At 39.0% G+C, this 18,241-nt stretch overlaps 1 protein-coding gene across 3 annotated transcripts in view; it reads left to right on the top strand.

The window, feature by feature from the left end:
• The window catches only part of RASSF8 (Ras association domain family member 8), a 129,936-nt gene that overhangs the window by 28,787 nt on the left and 82,908 nt on the right, over positions 1-18,241 (top strand). The window contains exon 1 of one of the 3 annotated variants that reach the window (XM_060305882.2): positions 13,695-13,779. The exons of the other annotated variants lie outside the window; for them this stretch is intronic. The gene's annotated coding sequence lies outside the window, so the exon portion shown is untranslated. Of the gene's footprint in view, positions 1-13,694; positions 13,780-18,241 lie in introns of those variants that run through there. 3 annotated transcript variants of the gene reach the window in all.

The following is an 18,241-nucleotide window of genomic DNA, read 5'->3' as shown; positions in this document are numbered from 1 at the left end:
AACAGACAAGTAAAGCAAAGTGTCATGAATAGAACGAGCCAAAATAGTAGGAACAGAATTAGACACGTAGTGATCTCAGATATAGTTGTCAGACAGAGAATGTAAAATGACTTCGTTTCAAAGAAATGAGAAGGTTGGGGCTTTCCTGGTGGCGCAGTGGTTAAGAGTCTGCCTGCCGATGCAGGGGATGCGGGTTCGTGTCCCGGTCCGGGAAGATCCCACATGCCGCGGAGCGGCTGGGCCCGTGAGCCATGGCCGCTGAGCCTGCGCGTCCGGAGCCTGTGCTCCGCAACGGGAGAGGCCACAACAGTGAGAGGCCCGCGTACCACAAAAAAAAAAAAAAAAAAAGAGGTTAAAAATGTGAGTAAATAGCAAGTGAATATAAAAATGACAAAGGAGGTCTGAAAAAACTAAATAGAGCTTTGAGAAATTAAATATATAATTGGAATTTAAAAATCAACAAACAAGCTTAATGGTAAATTTTGACATAGGCAAAGAGAGAATTAGTCAACTGTAAGACAGTTCTGAGCTTTTCGACTGTGACCTATAGTAAGGAATTCATTTAGTGACATGTGTATACATATGACACACGTGTGTAATTTAAGCCAAAGTTTTGAGAAACCGATCATATCCTCCTAAGGGTAGTGTTCTGTGCTATTTTTTCTTTCTAATTTACTTTTTCATAAAAAAAAAAAAGTTGGATTTAATCTAGGAAATTTTATGAACCACATGGTCGTGACCAAAGTTTTGAAGATAACTGATTTTAATCAAGTTGAAAATATGGATACTCTACAACCTAGCATATGACCACCACTGTTCATAGCACTTTATGTGGCCCACCACAAAAAAATCTGGAAGGAAACGAAACATCGATTGTATAAAGCATAACTATGGTGTGGTGTTTTTTTGTTTTTGACCTCGTTGCGCGGCTCGTGGGGATCTTAGTTTCCCAACCAGGGACTGAACCCAGGTCCTCAGCAGTGAAAGTGCAGAGTCCTGACCACTGGACTGCCAGGGAATTCCCTATGGTGTGGTTTATACAGTGGAGTACTGTAGGACTGGGGTGATACTGAAAATGATGAACAACCAATACAGCGTGGGCACCACTCCGTCAGAGTGGATGCTGCCCGGAAACAGCCAGCCGCTGCCCGGAAACAGCCAACCTCAGCCCGCACCTGTGCATGTCAGCCCTTTTTCCAGCTTTGAAAATGAATGGATCACTGATTCAGACATCAACATAATGTTGAGTGGAAAAAGCAGGTTGCAAAAAAGATCGTATATAGTCTGATTCCATTTATATGAGGTTCAGAGATTTGAGCAAACTAAATAGTATATTGTTTAGGGATACACAAACATGCGATTAGACTGTTTTTTAAAAGGCAAGTGTACACACAGAATTTAGGAGAGTTATTACCTGTTAGGGGAGGACGAGGGAGTGGATAAGGAAGCATCAAAAGGAGCTTCAGAGGTGTTAGTAATTTAGTTTTTCTTCGTAAAATTGCTTGTGGATACACGAGTGTTCCTTTGTAATTCTTTATATTTTGTACCTGTTTAACATTCAATGAAAATAATTTAATTTTTAAAAAAGCCAAGGAGGGATCAACACAGGTAATAAATCTTTTGTGCTGATCAGGCCATTTTTGGAAAGGCATCTTTAGTTTTGGGGGCCAATTTTTATGAACATTAGCAAACTGGAATATGTCCAGAGGAAAACATCCAGGGTAGTGGTATAAACGTGGTCTCGAGCCTTTCATTTTTCAGATGCAGATCACGTGGATTCTGAGTGTGGGGAGTTTTGTTCTCCCCCAGTCTGTTGGCTAGTAGAAGTGGGAAGTGAACTCTGGTCTGTAAACTCTCAGGGTAATGTGCTTTTGCTGCACTGTGCAGAAAGGCGTTCCAAAAAAAAGTCCCACAGTTGTTCTGTAGTTTGCTAAAGGTTTTGTGTTTTTCTGTCAAATGCTGTAATTGTAGACCCTGTGGCATGGTGTAATATACCAAAGAACAGCTTAGACATGGGATCTTTCATTGCTGGGTCAGGCAAGCCCTCTGCTGTCCATAGCTCCTAAGGGCAGCTCTAGACTCAGGTTGTGTCCATCGCAGGGACACACACACACACACGGGTAATTTAGTTTGGTGCCTATTGGGGAGAGGCAGGCTCAGTCCAGGGTTTGCTCTTTGGCTGTGCAGGGAATCAGTTTGACCAGGGCCTTAGCTAGATAAAAACATGGAGGGCTGGGCAGATTGTGGCCTTTGTCTAGGTAATGATTACTTGAAGTAAAGGAGTAAATTAGCAATTACTGAGTGTCTGCAGTGTGCTAGCTGTTGTTGGGCATTTAAGACAATTTTTTTAGAGCAGTTTTAGGTTTGCAGTAAAACTAAGGGGAGTTAAGATTTCCCCTTTACCCGCTGCCCCCCTCACACGCATAGCCTCTCCATTATCAACATTCCTCACCAGAGTGGTACATTTGTTACAGCTGATTAACCTACAGTAACACCTCTTTATCACCCAAAGCCCATAGTTTACATTGCAGTTCACTTTTGGTATTGTACATTCTGTCTGTTTGGACAGACGTATCCAAATGACATACAAATAATGATAGGTATCCACCATTATAGCCTCATACCAAGTATTTTCACTGCCCTAAAAATCCTCTGTGCTCTGCCTGTTCACCCCTCCCTCTCTCCTAACCCCTGGCAATCCCTAATCTTTTTACTGTCTCCATAGTTTTGCCTTTTCTTCAATGTCATATACTTGGAATTATACAGTGTATAGCCTATTCATATTGGCTCTTTCACTTAGTAATAGGCATTTATGTTTCTTCTGTGTCTTTTCATGGCTCATTAGCTCATTTCTTTTTAGTGCTAAATAGTATTCCATTGTCTGGATGTAGTTTATTTATCCATTCATCTGTTGGAGGACATCGTGGTTGCTTTCAAGTGTTGGCAGTTATGAATAAAGCTGCTGCAAATATCCATGTGCAGGTTTTGTGTGGACGTAAGTTTTTAACACCTTTGGGTAAATACCAAGGAGAGCAGTTGCTGGATTGTATGGTAAGAGTATGTCTAGTTTTGTAAGAAACCACCAAACTGGCTTCCAAAGTGACTGTGTCATCTTGCATTCCACCAGCAATGAATGAGTTCCTGCTGTTCCACAGTCTTACCAGCATCTGGTGTTGTCAGTGTTCTGGATTTGGGCCATTCTAATAGGTGTGTAGTGGATCCCATCGTATTAATTTGCATTTCCCTGATGACATATGCTGACTAACAATGTTAGTCATTTTCACATAAAAATATTCTGTTCCATTGGGAAGAAAGTGGTCTTACCCCATCTTACTGATGTGGAACTTAGGGAAGGATGGCTGAAATCGGTATTTGGGGGAGAGAAGGCCTTCCTGTCAGGAGAGCCAGCTCGCCGAGTCCTGGCTAGAGGCAGTGTTTGGGGGAGGTTAGGAGCACAGACTGCAGTAGCAGGGCTGGGCACATGTACAGACACTCTGCTGTTTGCTGGCTGGGGGACATAAGTTACCTGACTACCTCAAGTCTCTCGCCTCATCAGAAAACGAGGGATTGTTCTAGGAAGTAAATGAATTAATATGCATAAAGTTCTTAGAACAGTGACCTGGCACATAGAAAAGGCTACAAACTGACGTGTTTAGAGAAATGTTTTCCTGACTCTGGCCTATGGCAAGCAGTTCTCCTGGTCTCTGTGGCCCTGTAGCAGAGCCTGCCCTCAGTCTGAAGGGGGTGAGGTAGCTACATCCAGTCTGGTTTCCCCAGCATCCCAAGTTGGGTTCTCCCCGCACAGAGAAGGTAGGCGTGGCCTTGATGATTTACATACGTCAGGCCATCCTCCTCCAGGATCCTGCATCTTCCAGGGCCATTGAGATGTTGCCAATTAAAAGACACACAGCTGCACTTAGTCCTAAGAGCTTGCTATGCAGATGAGAAACTGAGGCTCAAGGAGGTTGTGACTGTTCCAAAGTCACTTCAGCAGAGCTGGGATTAGGACGTGGTCTGTGCTACCTCCAGAACGTGTAGAGGATGAGGCCAGTTTTCTCTGTGGAGCCATGGTCCACTGTGTGGATGACCTCATGTTTCTTGGGTCAGCTGGACCATTGAGACTCTGGGTTCCACATGCCCTTTGGGGCCTATGAGGTGCAGACTGTGCCGGCTTCCGAGTCATGCCAGGGCAACTTGCCTCTTCTGTGAGTACCTCTGCTGCCCGCTCCTCTTAACCCAGTTTCTTTCTAAATTGTGCGGAGATTAGACATCCATTGGCTTCTTCCGTGAGTTTCCCTCGTGCCTGACCTATCGTGTCCTGTGGTCATTGGCTTCTCACAATCCTGATGAAGTTCTTTGTTACTTGCTGCCACTTCCGTTGGCTTTAATAATTTTCCCTTCTTCATTGCCATTTCCCCCCTTGTGACCCTTGTGTGTTTCTGCCATATTTCCTGTACCTGGGGGTCCATCACTAGGCAGTGAGCTGGTACGAAGGGGGACATGGTATGAACCGAATCAACGATATGTCATGTGATCTGTGCAGTCTTGCCTCTCAACTTTCTTTTGATGAGCCTGGAGCCAAACAGGACATTATTAACACAGCATTGCAGTCAGTACCATATGCTTTCAGCAAGGGGAGAGAGTACACCAGAAATGGACCAAAAACTGTGGGAGACTGTAATTCCAGAAATGATCTAAGGACGTCCCTTCCCTAAAACACTAAGGCAGGAAATGATAAGGTTTCAGAAATAGGTAAAGTGTGGTCTGCACAAGTGCCTGGCATAAGTAGTGTTTAAACATAAAGATACTCTTTTCTTCAGCTTAAGGTAGCTTTGTTGCTTACGCTTTTCTTTTCACCGAAATGAGGACATTTATTCAAGATTAACATAATCATGAAATAGTGCAATTTAGGAAATTAGCTAATTATTTAAAGCATGCTTGAACATGCCAACATACTATAGTAATTTTCAATTTTAATAGTAGAATATTCCTTGCTCTCTATTTTTTGCCTTTTAAACATATGCTACAAATTTTCTACCAACTCTCGTTTTAAATGGAGAATGAAAATCATTGTCACTTGAAACTAATTCGTGTTATTTAAAAAAGAAATCCCTCATATTTGAACTCACTCTTCTTTTTTTTTTTTTTTTTTTTGAACTCACTCTTCTTTAAAGAGTGAGGCAGGGTCTTTTTAAAATGAGTTCTTTTGAGACCATTAGGAAGAAAAATGGGAGAAAGTTTAAAACGTCCATGCAGAGAACCTTCCAGTCAGAACTGTCAGGTCTTTAAAAGCAGTCTTGGGATTTTTCTTGTTGTTTGGTAACAGTATTGAACAGATGGTTAATTGATAGCAATAAAGCTGGATAATCAAATCTGATAAGCTAAGAAGAGGTTAACTAGAGCAATCTGTAGTATTTAGAAAAATTTCCAGGGTGATTGGGGAGTGGTGGCTGAAATCAACATTTGAGATTTCATTTGTGTTAATACAAAAATAAAAAGCCACAAGTTTGTTTGCTAATTAACAATTGTTTTCTTTCATTTAAAAAATAACCCCCCTCCCACCTACCCCCACCCCGATCCAGTCCCTCCTTGTAGGGAGAAAAGGAAGGGAGAAATTTGTCAGCCAGCTGCCTGCGTTGCCACCTCAGGAAATAGCATGTCAAATTCCTGCTTTCTCTAGACCCTCCTCCTGGCCTTCCCTTCCTCCTCATTTATTGAGTGTGCCAGATTTGGTGCTAGGTGCTGGGACTATAAAGAAGAAATGAGACATAATTCCGTGGTGCAGTAGGGGAGTGGGTCTAACAAATAACACAGAACAGCGTGGAAACCTCCGAAGAATCCTTTCAGTTTGTTTAGAGAAATTGTATGTGCTGAAGGGCTGTTCACAACCTTATCGGGGCTTTTTTTTTTTTTTTAACCTTTGTAGTTTACTTCATTTAAATTAAAAGCCAATTAACTTCTTTGTGTTTTTCCCAATCTCAGAAGGCATCTCTTTCAGAGGGGTGTAGCGATTCCACCTAAATTCTTCTGCAAACTCACTGTGCCTTTGCAGAGCCTTGTACTTTCTGAGCAGCAGTAAAGACAGCTTTATAATGTCTCCTTTGCAGAAGGAGCCTGCTTCTGCTTCCTTTTCCATTCTTCAGGTCTTTTTCCTTTGTAACATTTCTATCAGTTTGATGTTTTCTCTTAAAACTTTGGCCCAGCCATGTGTTCTGTCCTAATCACTGGACCACACCAAGGATCATACTGTTCCTTTCTTTAATATGTCCCAGTATCACATTTGTCTGATAAGTGTTCTATAGGGAAACACAGCTTCTGTTAGTGTGGTTATGTTTGTCTTTAATCTATATGCATTTAACAGTGTGTTTGGGTTTTTGCCAACTCCAATTGGAGTAAAAGATCTTCAGTAAAGACACCTAGATAATTTGGTGAATACTTTATCCAAACTCTGTAGTTCATCCTCTGAAAACAACTCTCTGGTGTGTGGGATATGAACGTGTTATCCAGGGGAAAGTAATCATTGGATAGCTTGTCTTGGTAAAGTTTATAAAATGCATTTGTAAAATGCATTGGTAAAGTTTATAAAATGCATTTCTCAAATTGGCCTAAAGAAAAATGATTGCTCAGCTATTTAAAAGACAATTGATCATGGCCTTTGCTTGTCGTATCCTTCTCCTTTGTTATTCTTCTGAGTTCCTGTATGACATTTAATAACAAATCAGAAGACTAAAGTAACAAGGATGCATTTGAATTCCTATGGTTTGTGGATCAGTTTATTAGGCCAGAAAGGGAAGGGGCAATAGAGTGAGAACACTTATTACTAGGACCTGCCTGGGTTATGTGAACTAACCTGGGATGGGAGTCTGGTAGGAAACAAGCAGGATCTTTGAAATCTTGTGCACCTGAATTCAAATCAGGTGAACCTGGAAAGGAACCAAATCTTTCTGAAATCTTAGTTTCCTCTTCTGCCAAATGGGGACTGTAGGATTTACCCTCACAGGGTTGTGAATAGTGGCTGGATTGTACAGTGTGTGGCCAGGCACTTATTTACTGTGTGCCTATTATTACTTCTTAAAGGGCAGGGACTGTGTTCAAATCAAGTCATCTAATCTTTCTGAATCTCAGCTTTGTCATCTGGGGACTTCTAACACATTAATATGAAAAAGCTCAGAAAATTTACAACATAATACAAGTATAATGACTTATTTCACAAAGGCTTCCTGAATATCCACCAGGATATGAACTCTACTATAGGCTTTCTTTTTCAAGTCTCTTTGGTGCTTCCAAAACATTTATTTGGTATTATTATTACTAGATATTAGTTACATCTCACAAATATTGCACAGTTGATAGAAAGGAATACATATCTTATTTACCTTTATAATTTCTCCTGTATTTTAAATGTAGTAAGGGCTTAGTAAATGTTTATTAAAAGTGAATTTTTTTGTTGTTATTACCATTGCCCTCTGCTTTACAAACTGATATAGCTGATAGCATCATAATGGATTCATTTCCACAGAAAATCTACCTCATTGTCTCTGTAGTCATTTTATGGTTTTAACATTACATATGGAATATGTAAAACCCAAGATACTTTTCTTATTACCATCGTATGTTGCTCTTAGCAGAGCTGAATTATATTCAGAGATGTACGATGTCTGTGAGTTTTCGTATCGAAGAAGAAAAAAAAAACTTTGAATGTTCCTACCCTTCTTTCCAATTTTTGTATTTGTGGTTTTAATTTATTTGTGAATACTTATGAAAATGTGCTATCGCATTTTATTTACAGTTGGGTATTTAGAGTTGAATATTTAGATGGTTTTCTCTTTTCCATAAGAAAGAAGTGTGCTTTTTGAACTTTTCTGGCATCTTGGAGAGTAGAGAGTAGCTTCCTCCAAACCTTTAGACTTTTTCTTATATCACCTGTGAGACTTGAACAGCCAGAGCAGTAAGCTCTTTTCTGGTTTCTACAGTAATAAAAATGACCCTACTGTCTATTGATTACCCATCCTGGTGGGCCTAGTTTGGAGGAAGGAAGAGAATATATCCAGCAATTAATCGGCAGCCATTAAGAGACATCTACAAGCAAATGAAGGGCCTGCATTCTTTACTGATGAAAAAAAAAAGAAAGAAAAAAAGGCAACACCTCTTGAAACTGGACTTTACTTTGCTCTTGAGTTGTTCTTAGTCATTCTGTTTTACTTGTGCTCAGTGTATAGGAGTTGCAATAAGCTGATATTGTGTTCATTTACGTCAACAGCTTCTGTTTGCATTCTTATAGACTAATTTAAATAAAGGCTGTGTGGGTGATAGTAGAAATATTAGTTATCTATAGCTGCAAACAAGCTGCCCTGAACTTAGGGACTTACAAACAATAAACGGTTTTTATCTCACCTTGTTTCTCTGGATTAGAAATCCAGGAATGTCCTAGGTGGGCAGCTCTGGCTCAGGATCTTTCATAAGGTTGCAGCCCAGATTTCCTCCCGTATTGTAAGTAGTCCACAGGAAGTCTTCACTGGGGCTAGAAGATCCACTCCCAAGGTGGTTTGCTCACAAGCCTGGCAAATTTGAACTGGTTATTGGCAGGAGGCCTCTCTGTTCCTTACCACGTGGATTTCTCTGTAGGGCTGCTTGAATGTCAGTATAACATGAATAAGTGATCAAAGAGAGCAACATGGAAGCTGCATAGTCTTTTATGACCTAGTCTGGAAGTCACACATCATTTCCACAATATCCTACTGGCTCTACAAGTTAACTCCACTCATGTGGGAGGAGAATACACAGGGATATGAAGACCAGGAGGCAGGGATATTTGGGGATTATCTTGGAGGCTGGCTACCAAAGTAGGAGAATGTCTGATCCTTACACATATTTACAAGTGTCCAGTGGATGTTTAAATAACCTTAATTTTAACTTTAACAAAAATAATATAATTATTGGAATGTAGAGGTTTCCAATTTTTATCCCTTTTTTCCCAAATTGCACATGTTGGTATAAGTTGATTATTGGTCCGTTTCAATTGCTTATATAATACCTATTTTTCAGAGATGTAGTCATAGAATTACATCTAGGTAAAAGAAATCGTTTAGCTAGGCAGGGCTTTCACTGATGATAAGCTCAGCACCTCTCAACAACCTGTTACCATTCTGTAAAACCCTCTGAATTCATCGAGCCCTCAGTTGACATTTACTGAGCACCTCTGATGTGCTAGGCAATATCAGTGCAAAAGGTCTCTGCCCTCAAGCAGAGCCAACAGTTTGTTATAATCTGTGCTAAATATGACAGTAGAGATACATAGTGGAGATGGTGAGGTCGGTTGTTGAAGGTCATGGGCTCTGAAGTCCGTTTGCCTAAGTTCAACTCCTGGCTCCCCTCCTTATTAGCTGTATGACCTTGGACCAGTTTTTTAACCTTGCTATTGAGTTTTCTTTCCCGATCTTCCCTTATTACAGCCTGCCTACCTCATCAGGCTGTAAGGATTTAGGAAGCCGTGCCAGTGAGTAGTGTTAGCCAGCCACTTGGGAGCACCTGGAATGATCAGTTTGGATGAGGGAAGGTTCCAGGGGCTGGGAGACTTTTGGGTAGTCTCTTGGAGGGTGAGTTGGTGGGGCCTCGGCACGGGACACCAGCATGAAGGAGGGCTAGAGGCCGAGGGGCTGAGCCATGGGTGAGGCTGGGCATGTCATGTGGTGGCTTCGGGAGGGTGTCTGGAAATGAGCTAGCGGCATCCTCTGCGAGGATGCAGAGAGGCTCATGTAGAGCACCGGGACGTTGTCCGCTCTCTGAGAGCACCCCAGTTTAAATCCCAGCTTTCTTACCGCCTCTGTGAGTACTCTGTGAATACTCTCACAGTTGCCAGATCTTACGTCTGTATTTGCAGTGAGGAAAATATTGTCACTGCAGTTACGGGCCAAACAAAAGAAGTTTGAACTTCTTTGGTGGAGGCTTTTAAAAACACTAGAATGATAGGATTTGTTCTTTTTTTGTTTGCTTTTTTAAAGTGGTCTGGCTAAAGGGTGGACGATGGGTTGAATAGTTAGGATGGTTGCAGTAATTGGTGGGGAGACGACTGAGACCTCACTGGGGACTAGAGAGGTGAGGAGAGGTTTATCAGAGCTGAGTCCTGAGGACTGAGTCCTTCCTGTCGGGTGTGGCATTTCCCACATTCCTAGGCCACCGGCAGAACTAGGACACATGCTGTCCTATCCTAAAGAGCCTCGACTCATCCAGAATTTTACAGTTATAAAAATCTAAAAAGGAGAGATTTTAATGTCAGCATATATGTAAGTTAGTGTCATTTTGAATTATATATGAGGGAATAAGCACCATAATCATCTTGGCCTTTAAATGTCTGGCTCTGGTAGTGATAACGTTATTTTATGGACAAAAGAAGATAACGATTATGTCAATTCTAGAAACTACTTTTCAGGTGCCCACTTCCCATTTCCAAAAAACTTTCTTGAAAACAAAACTTAAAAGAGTGGTGAGGCTTTAAAGAAGAAAAGATGGATAGGAAAAGAAATTTTGAATTAGATAAATAAGAATCCCTTAGCCAACCAAACTGGATTCCAGATAGCTTCTAGGCCCAAGGTGGGAATCAGGGTGGTTAGTCTATTTCGCCTCTTCTCACATGGCTCTGAATTCGCTACCCAGTCCTCTGCCAGTCCTCTCTCCCAGCAGAGTTGACCCTTCCTCACTTTTTGGGTGATATAATTGTCCGTGGACAGGCTCTTTTACCAAAGGTGCATCAGCTTCAAATGTGTCTGTCTTCTAGCTTCTTTAGGAGGTAGGTCTAGTTGAAGCCAGATGGCTCTAACCCATCTAATAGAAGAGGATGAAACAGGAATTCTATGGTATCTAGTTGGCTTAAAGCCTGTTCATTTTCATTAGAAAAATATTTTAATGTGACTGCTACTCTCTCTGTTTTAAAACTTGGAAGCATGCACTAATGCACTTGCAGCTATGACACCATGGAAAAAGTAATCTGGAAATGAATGGCATTTTTATAACAACTATTAACTTATATGAAGTACTTGTCTAGTAACCAGATTTGGAAACAGTGTCTCCGTCCAGGGCTGTAGAAGCTGAGCAGGGAGAACCCGGCTCTGGAAGGGAAAACTTTGGACTGACTTCCCGCTTCCTCAGTTATGTTTGAAATGTATATATGTATATATTTTCTTTCTTTTTTTTTTTTTTTCAAAACAGCACATCAAAAATTTTTGTTACAATTCAACATGCTGTTCTAACAGTGCTGTGGCCAAGTCACCCAACGTTTTCTTCACTTTCCTTCCAAACAAGTTAATTTGTTTCACAAACTGGAACTAAAGTATATTCAAGTCATTCAAATGCAAGCTACATAGATTCCTTATAAGTTACTGTATTAAGGTAGAAAAGAGATGCAAGAAAAAAAGACATCACAGAACTTATAGGATATCAAAATACTGGTACACAGTCTTTCCCAAGCTGCTTCATAATGATCCTAAAATTACCAGCATGAAAAAATAGTACAAGAATAAGGTTTATGGCTCCTTCAACTCTGTGTCTATCATAATAATTACTGTAATACTTATTGTTGTAATAATTCTCATAATTATCCTCAGAGGGCTTCCCTGGTGGCACAGTGGTTAAGAACCCGCCTGCCAATGCAGGGGACACGGGTTCGAGCCCTGGTCTGGGAAGATCCCACATGCCACGGAGCAGCTAAGCCCGTGTGCCACAACTACTGAGCTTGGGCTCTAGAGCCCACAAGCCACAACTGCTGAGCCCGCGTACCATAACTACTGAAGCCTGCGTGCCTAGAGCTCATGCTCCGCAACAAGAGAAGCCACCTCAATGAGAAGCCCGCGCACCGCAACGAAGAGTAGCCCCCGCTTGCCACAACTAGAGCAAGCCCACTCACATCAACAAAGAGCCAATGCAGCCAAAAATAAATAAATAATTAACTAATTAATTAATTAAAAAAAATTATCCTCAGAAGGATCTCTACGAAACCGGCAAAAACGACAGCTACATCTAAATCTTTGCTCTCTTGATCGAGTCTCAGTGTCATTCTGCTGTGGTTCTCTTTGAGAGTCAGACCAAGGAACTCCTTTGCCATAGCGTTTTTTTAATAGATTGGATCAGCCCCTCCATCTTATCTCTCTGATCAGTTAACACAGTCCTCACCACTCTCCTATAGGGTATGTTTTCACCAAGTAACCACCCAGTTGGTTGAGGTGGACATTCTGGTAGAATGAATGACAACTTGATACTAGGGTTGAGCGTCAAGTTACAGAGGTTCTTTATTAACACTTCAGGCATAGGTTGAGAGGCAACTGGAATTGCCTGGGAATTTTCATCAATGGACATTTGAGGAGACTCCAGGGTCCAGGTTGGGTTAACCTCAGATGAATCCATTGGGAGTCTTGTCACAGCTTGAAGCTCCTCCTAGACCTTTGGGTTCCAGTGGAAGGTGATGCTTTAAGACTCAGATTGCTACAAAGTAGCCTGGAAGAACTATAGAGTTAAGAAAGAGGGAGAAAAATCCAAGCTGACACACCATGGTGAGAGAAGAATCCAACCAATGTATATGTTTTCTGATAGCTTGCATCACATTTGGGGTCCACCAGTTCTTTCTCCTTACACTATTTTTGTTTTTAATATTTATTTATTTGGTTGTGCCGGGTCTTAGTTGTGGCTCGCAGGCTCCTTAGTTGTGGCATGCATGTGGGATCTAGTTCCCTGACCGGGAATCAAACCCAGGCCCCCTGCATTGGGAGCATGGAGTCTTAACCACTGCACCACCAGGGAAATCCCCTTACACTATTTCTAATTTGATATTTCATATTATTTCATAGCTAAGAACTTAAGGATTGTTCACTTTTGGGGGTGGTGTTTCCTATTCATAATAAAAGTAGTTCAGTGTCTTGGTATATTAAAAAAATATGGTTAATGGAGGATGGTCTTGTTACTAAAGTAAACCTTTCTATAAATAAATGCAGAAACATCTGCATTAAGGGCATAGTCTGAATGTGGCAGACATAAGAATTGCGTCAATTCCTGTCTTGTGGCCAAGATTTCTTTCTTTGGCTTTCTTTATAACTAATGTCATGGCAGAGTTTCACATTCTCACAGTATCATGCCATAGAATGGTCAAAAGAACTGGTGCCAAGTTACCCTCTTTCTTAGGTTAGCCAATGGTTGTCAGTTGTACTCACCAAGGAAGAATGCGGCATGTTTTTGTTTTTATTTTTTAAGACTGAAAACCTGAGTTCTCTTCAACTTCAACTTCATTTTTAGGCCCTGGCTTTAGGCAATTTTCCAAACGTCTGACTGCTAAACTGCTTTCAAGAAATTATTGTGGTATTGCAGGGAACTTTGGTCAGGAGAAGAAGAAGGCACAAAGTCTTTCCTAGAACACCATGGGCCCATCAAACAACCTTTTAAAGAAACAACTAAAATTCCTTTTTCAAAGGCACAAAAATACTAATTCAAACCAAACCAAACAAATCTACCCCACAAGTACTGCAATTCAAATGACTAGCGGAGAGGGCCCAAGAGGGGAGAAAAAATTGTTTTGGAAAAACCATTTGAAGCTAAAAGCTTGTGTATTTTGCTCTTTGATTAGAAGTTAAAATGGGGTGATGTAGCATTTCTAAGATAAAAATTAGCCAGGACTGTAAGGACACTGTGTACCTTTTCAGGTGCCTGTGTAGCTCCTCCTAGAATACCTGTCTGGTGCTCTACCCTTCCTCAAGACTACCTCACACTGCTCCCACTTGGGGACTCCAGCACGGCAAGGTGAGTCTGGAAATCTGTACTCCTTGCATACATCCTAGAAGTGTATCACTTACAGTGACTTTTTTAAGAAAACTTTTCAAAGTCTTGGGAGACTTTCAGAGATTGTGTTCACTGGTGAATCATCATTTATAAACCCTTTATTTAAATAAGTACAAAGTGTAGTTAGCAGTAGTTGCCACTATGTTACAAATTCGAGATTCAAATTTGGCGTCTGAGGCAAAATTTTGCAAACTGGTGTATCACCGGTCTTGGGCTCCCTGAGCACTGTTCTACTAATGCTTTAAATCGGCAGCCTCTTTTAAAACAGTGGAGTATGTCTAACAGTGAAAGGTTAGAAGGTCTTGGTAAGTCTGAAATATATCCTGTAGTTTGAACTTCCATCTCTAACAGTGTCAGTAATAGGCTTCATTAAATAAAGGGGGCACAAAATCCCTTGAGGAGGGAATATACAACTAACTTATTCTCCACTTGCTTTTTGTATGCTTGATGTGTATAGTCTCTTGTCTCTTGAACATTAAAGTGACTTACTGGTCTCAGGAGGGGAAATAATTTGACCTTGTTTGTAGTAAGTGAATGACTTATGAATAAACTGTTCACATTTTACAGGTGAATAAACTCTTTAAGGGCACCAACTAGTGTGCTGTCACATAAATTCCTTAGTCCCTCACTTGCAAAAGTTATGTGCTTGCATTTTTGCCCAGATGATGAATTTTGAAGGTCTCACATAAATTAATTTCCCCTTAGAGCCTTCTAGTAATTGCTAGACTCTGTGGAAGGAGCAGATTCCTAAAAACACAAGTTCATATCCTCACTGGTTCAGTTCTCCTGTGGACTCTGCTACGTTGCTCGGGCATTAGGGAAAACCGTGACTAAAAGTCTCCAAGTGTTGAGAATAAAAGATAGTCTGATTCTAATAAGGTGATTTCATTACATCCATGTGAGAGCTGAAAAATCCTAGTTGAGCCCTGCTATCTGTAATACAGTCAAAAGAAGAAAAGCATAAGGAAAAAATGTATTCTGTAGCTCCATTGACCAAAGTTCTCCTCCATGATTGGATAGTCACTGAAATTTTAGATTTAGCTTTGAACACTTCAGTTATTTTGTTTCTCTTGGAACACTAGTACTTATTTACTAATACAGGTAGGAGAGAGGTATGTGAGTTGCGTTGTGAGGAGAGAGTTGTGAGTTTACTGCTGAGGAGTTTTCATTTTTTGCTATTCTCAAATGCTCGGTAACAGTCTGATTCTTGACTTCAACAGCAAAGAGACTCCTTTAGCATTTAGCATACTGCTCTGTTTTTCTTTTTTAAATAAAGCTTTGTTTGAACTTACAAAACTTTTTTGCCTGTTCTGGATACTGAGCCAGTTTACTCATACCAACAGGGTATATGAGTTCCCTAAGCCTTTTCAAAAGGAAGCATTTAATTTTTAGTTATGTTAACTTTGATGAGCAGCAAAACCAGCATTGAAAATTCTTAGTATTGCTACATTGTAAAACTACCTTTTTTTTTTTTAAGGAGCTACTTTAAATTTTTACTGTCTTAAAATCAGAATATCTGTACTAAATCACATTTCTCCATAGTGATGCAATTATTCCCAAGCCATTCTTCTCTTAGAGAATGAGGATAGAGAATAATTCACACTGTTATCACAAGGCATTTTTGTTAGGTTTATAAAATTGAAGCTGTGTGAGAGCAAACCATAAAGCCCATGTTTTGTGTAAAAGACAGATTAGGTAAAACAAGTTTAGATTTTACAGATTGCTTATTTGTTTCTCTTTCTGTTCTAAATAGGACTGCAATATTCTCCCACCCTCCTTTTCTGGTACTTTCCTGGAAAAAGCATTAGTGAGGGGAAAATAATGGTAAACAAGGCTTAGTTCTATAATCTTCTTTAACAACTGCCTTGCAAGTGATTTCCCATAGTTTCTGTAATGAAGCATATGGTGGTAATACACCCTGTGCTTCTGATAATGGGGAGTAGTTTCAGAGTACTCTCAACATTTTATATTTTAAGCTTTGTACGTGTATTTTCAGGTTAGGTTTTCTGTCCCGTGTAGATTTAATGGAATTTATTTTTATACGCTTGTTCTTGGTTTTAAGGGTTTAGATGGGGGCATTTCTGAATAAAACTTGTGAAGAGATGTTTTTTGTTGTTATAAGTAATCCATGCATACAGATTTTAGGAGGCTTGAAATGGCCTTGTGGAGAAAACAACTTGATAGAAGGGGGGATATTTTCTGTAATTTAAGTTGTCATAGTAACCTGCATCAAGACATGTACTTGGAATCCAGGCCTGAAGAATTTCAGTGACAATAAACATTCCAGTTGCATTCATCATCATCTTTTTTTCTCTCTCTAAGAAAGAAGCCATCTATTGTGACCTAATTATTTCATTTCTGTTTTTAGAAAATGGGTAGCAGTTTGCATTTTTTTAGCGCTATGAAACTTCCCTGGTAGAGTAAAAATGAAAAATTTAGCTGCTTATATTGGAAGTTGATATATTTTTTTGATAATGTATCTCAAACTATTTCAGATGGTAAGACAGGTTCAGTATAGTGGTTACTTAACGAAATATGAAAGAAACAGGATTTGATGAAGACTTGAAGAGATTGCCACAAACATTTATTAACATCCCAGTCTTAATATTAACAGTATTAGAATCTGGTTTTCATGGAACTCTGGGAATGTTATGAATTTCCTATATCAAATTGTTAATATTTTATTTTATGGCATCTCGTACTATAGTCTTAATAAGCATGAATGTATTTTAATAAAAAGGATGAAGTATCTTTTTTGTTAGCAGAATAAGTTTACCTTGAGAAATTTGTATCCAGAAATTATCTTTAGATTTTCTGTCTTTTACAAGGAACAGTACAATGTTATTTCTAAAGAGAAAACTTTTTAGGGTTTGCTTCTCTCTTGCCTTCTGCAAGATACTGATTGCTAACCAAGATTATTTGGAGTTAAAAATGTTCTCCTGAAGCAAGGAACATTAAGAGAAATAGTGAGTTAAGGATGTGTGTGTCCATTCATTTTAGGAAACTTGGAAAATAAATTGGAAGTGTTTGTGGCTAGTCTGATTTTACAAATATATACAAAATTAGCAGTTATGGGATCTAACTGTAGTTATCTGTAATTGAAAACTAATAATACTTTTGTAGATCTTTTCCACATATGTTTGAGAAACTTAATCAAATGGATGATGTTTTTAAAAGCATAAATCAATAAAATTTGAATTCTAAAATATAGAAAGGTAGATTTAGAAATCCTAGATAACTGTGAAAATGTGAAGGAAAATAAAATCACCCATTATCTCACAGTTTCGAGATATTTACTCTTTCTATTTTGTAGGAAGTATCTATAATTTTATAAACAAAATCGGGATCCAGCTATTAATAGCCTAAATACTAATAATGGTGAAACACAAAAATTTTATCTCCTGTTAGAGTTAGCAACATACCAGCTGTCATCATTACAATCTAACGTAGCTTTGAAATATCTAGTTAGTGTATTAAGAAAAGAAAAAGGAGTAAGAGAAAGAACTATTGGAAAGGAGGATAAAATTCTTTGTAGATAATGAAAAAAATCACAAAGACGCTGAACTAAAAATAATAGAATGTAGTAAAGTTCCATTGTAAATAATGGAAATATCATGATGTATATAGTAATAATAACTAGTTCCAAAATGTGAGAAAAAAGGAGCCCATTCATAGTAGCAACAAAAAGTATGCTGAGGATTAAACTTCGTGAGAAATGCGAATGGTATTTAGGAAGAAAACCATTAAACTTTTCTCTCAGGGTGCAGAGACTCAGTATGGAAGACAATTCATTAATTATTTTTGATCTCTTTATATTGATTTGTAAGTTTAATATAATCAAAATCTCAGCAGGAAATTTTCACAGGTCAGTGATTCTGAATTTCGTATTTATAAGATAAGAACCAAAACATATTTATATAAAGATAGTAATTAAAATGGGAGATTGGGATTGACACATATACACTAATGTATAAAATGGATAACTAATAAGAACCTGCTGTATAAAAAAATAAATAAAATTCAAAAATTCACACAGAAAAAGGATCCCAAATAAAATAATCCCAGAGAAATCCACAGAAAGATGCATTATAGTCAAGTTATCAGAAGTCAGAGACAGAATTTTTTTATTGAAGTATAGTTGATTTAGAATATTATGTTAGTTTCAGATGTACAGTATAGTGATTCATTTTTTTTATAGATTATACTCCATTTAAAGCTATTATAAAATATTGGCTATATTCTCCAACTGTAAAAAATAATAATAATATGATGTTGATAAAGTAGACAAATACTTGAAACAGAATAGAAAGCCGAGAAGAATGTTTTATTGATTAAAAATTATAAATATAAAAATGTAATAAACATACTAGAAGAGAATGTTCATAAATATCTGATTTTGGGTTTAGGGAAAGTTAAACTAAAA

Source organism: Globicephala melas, chromosome 10, assembly GCF_963455315.2.
Source record: "Globicephala melas chromosome 10, mGloMel1.2, whole genome shotgun sequence".
Classification (NCBI taxonomy): Eukaryota; Metazoa; Chordata; class Mammalia; order Artiodactyla; family Delphinidae; genus Globicephala; species Globicephala melas.
This window is presented reverse-complemented; position numbering and strand designations above follow the sequence as displayed.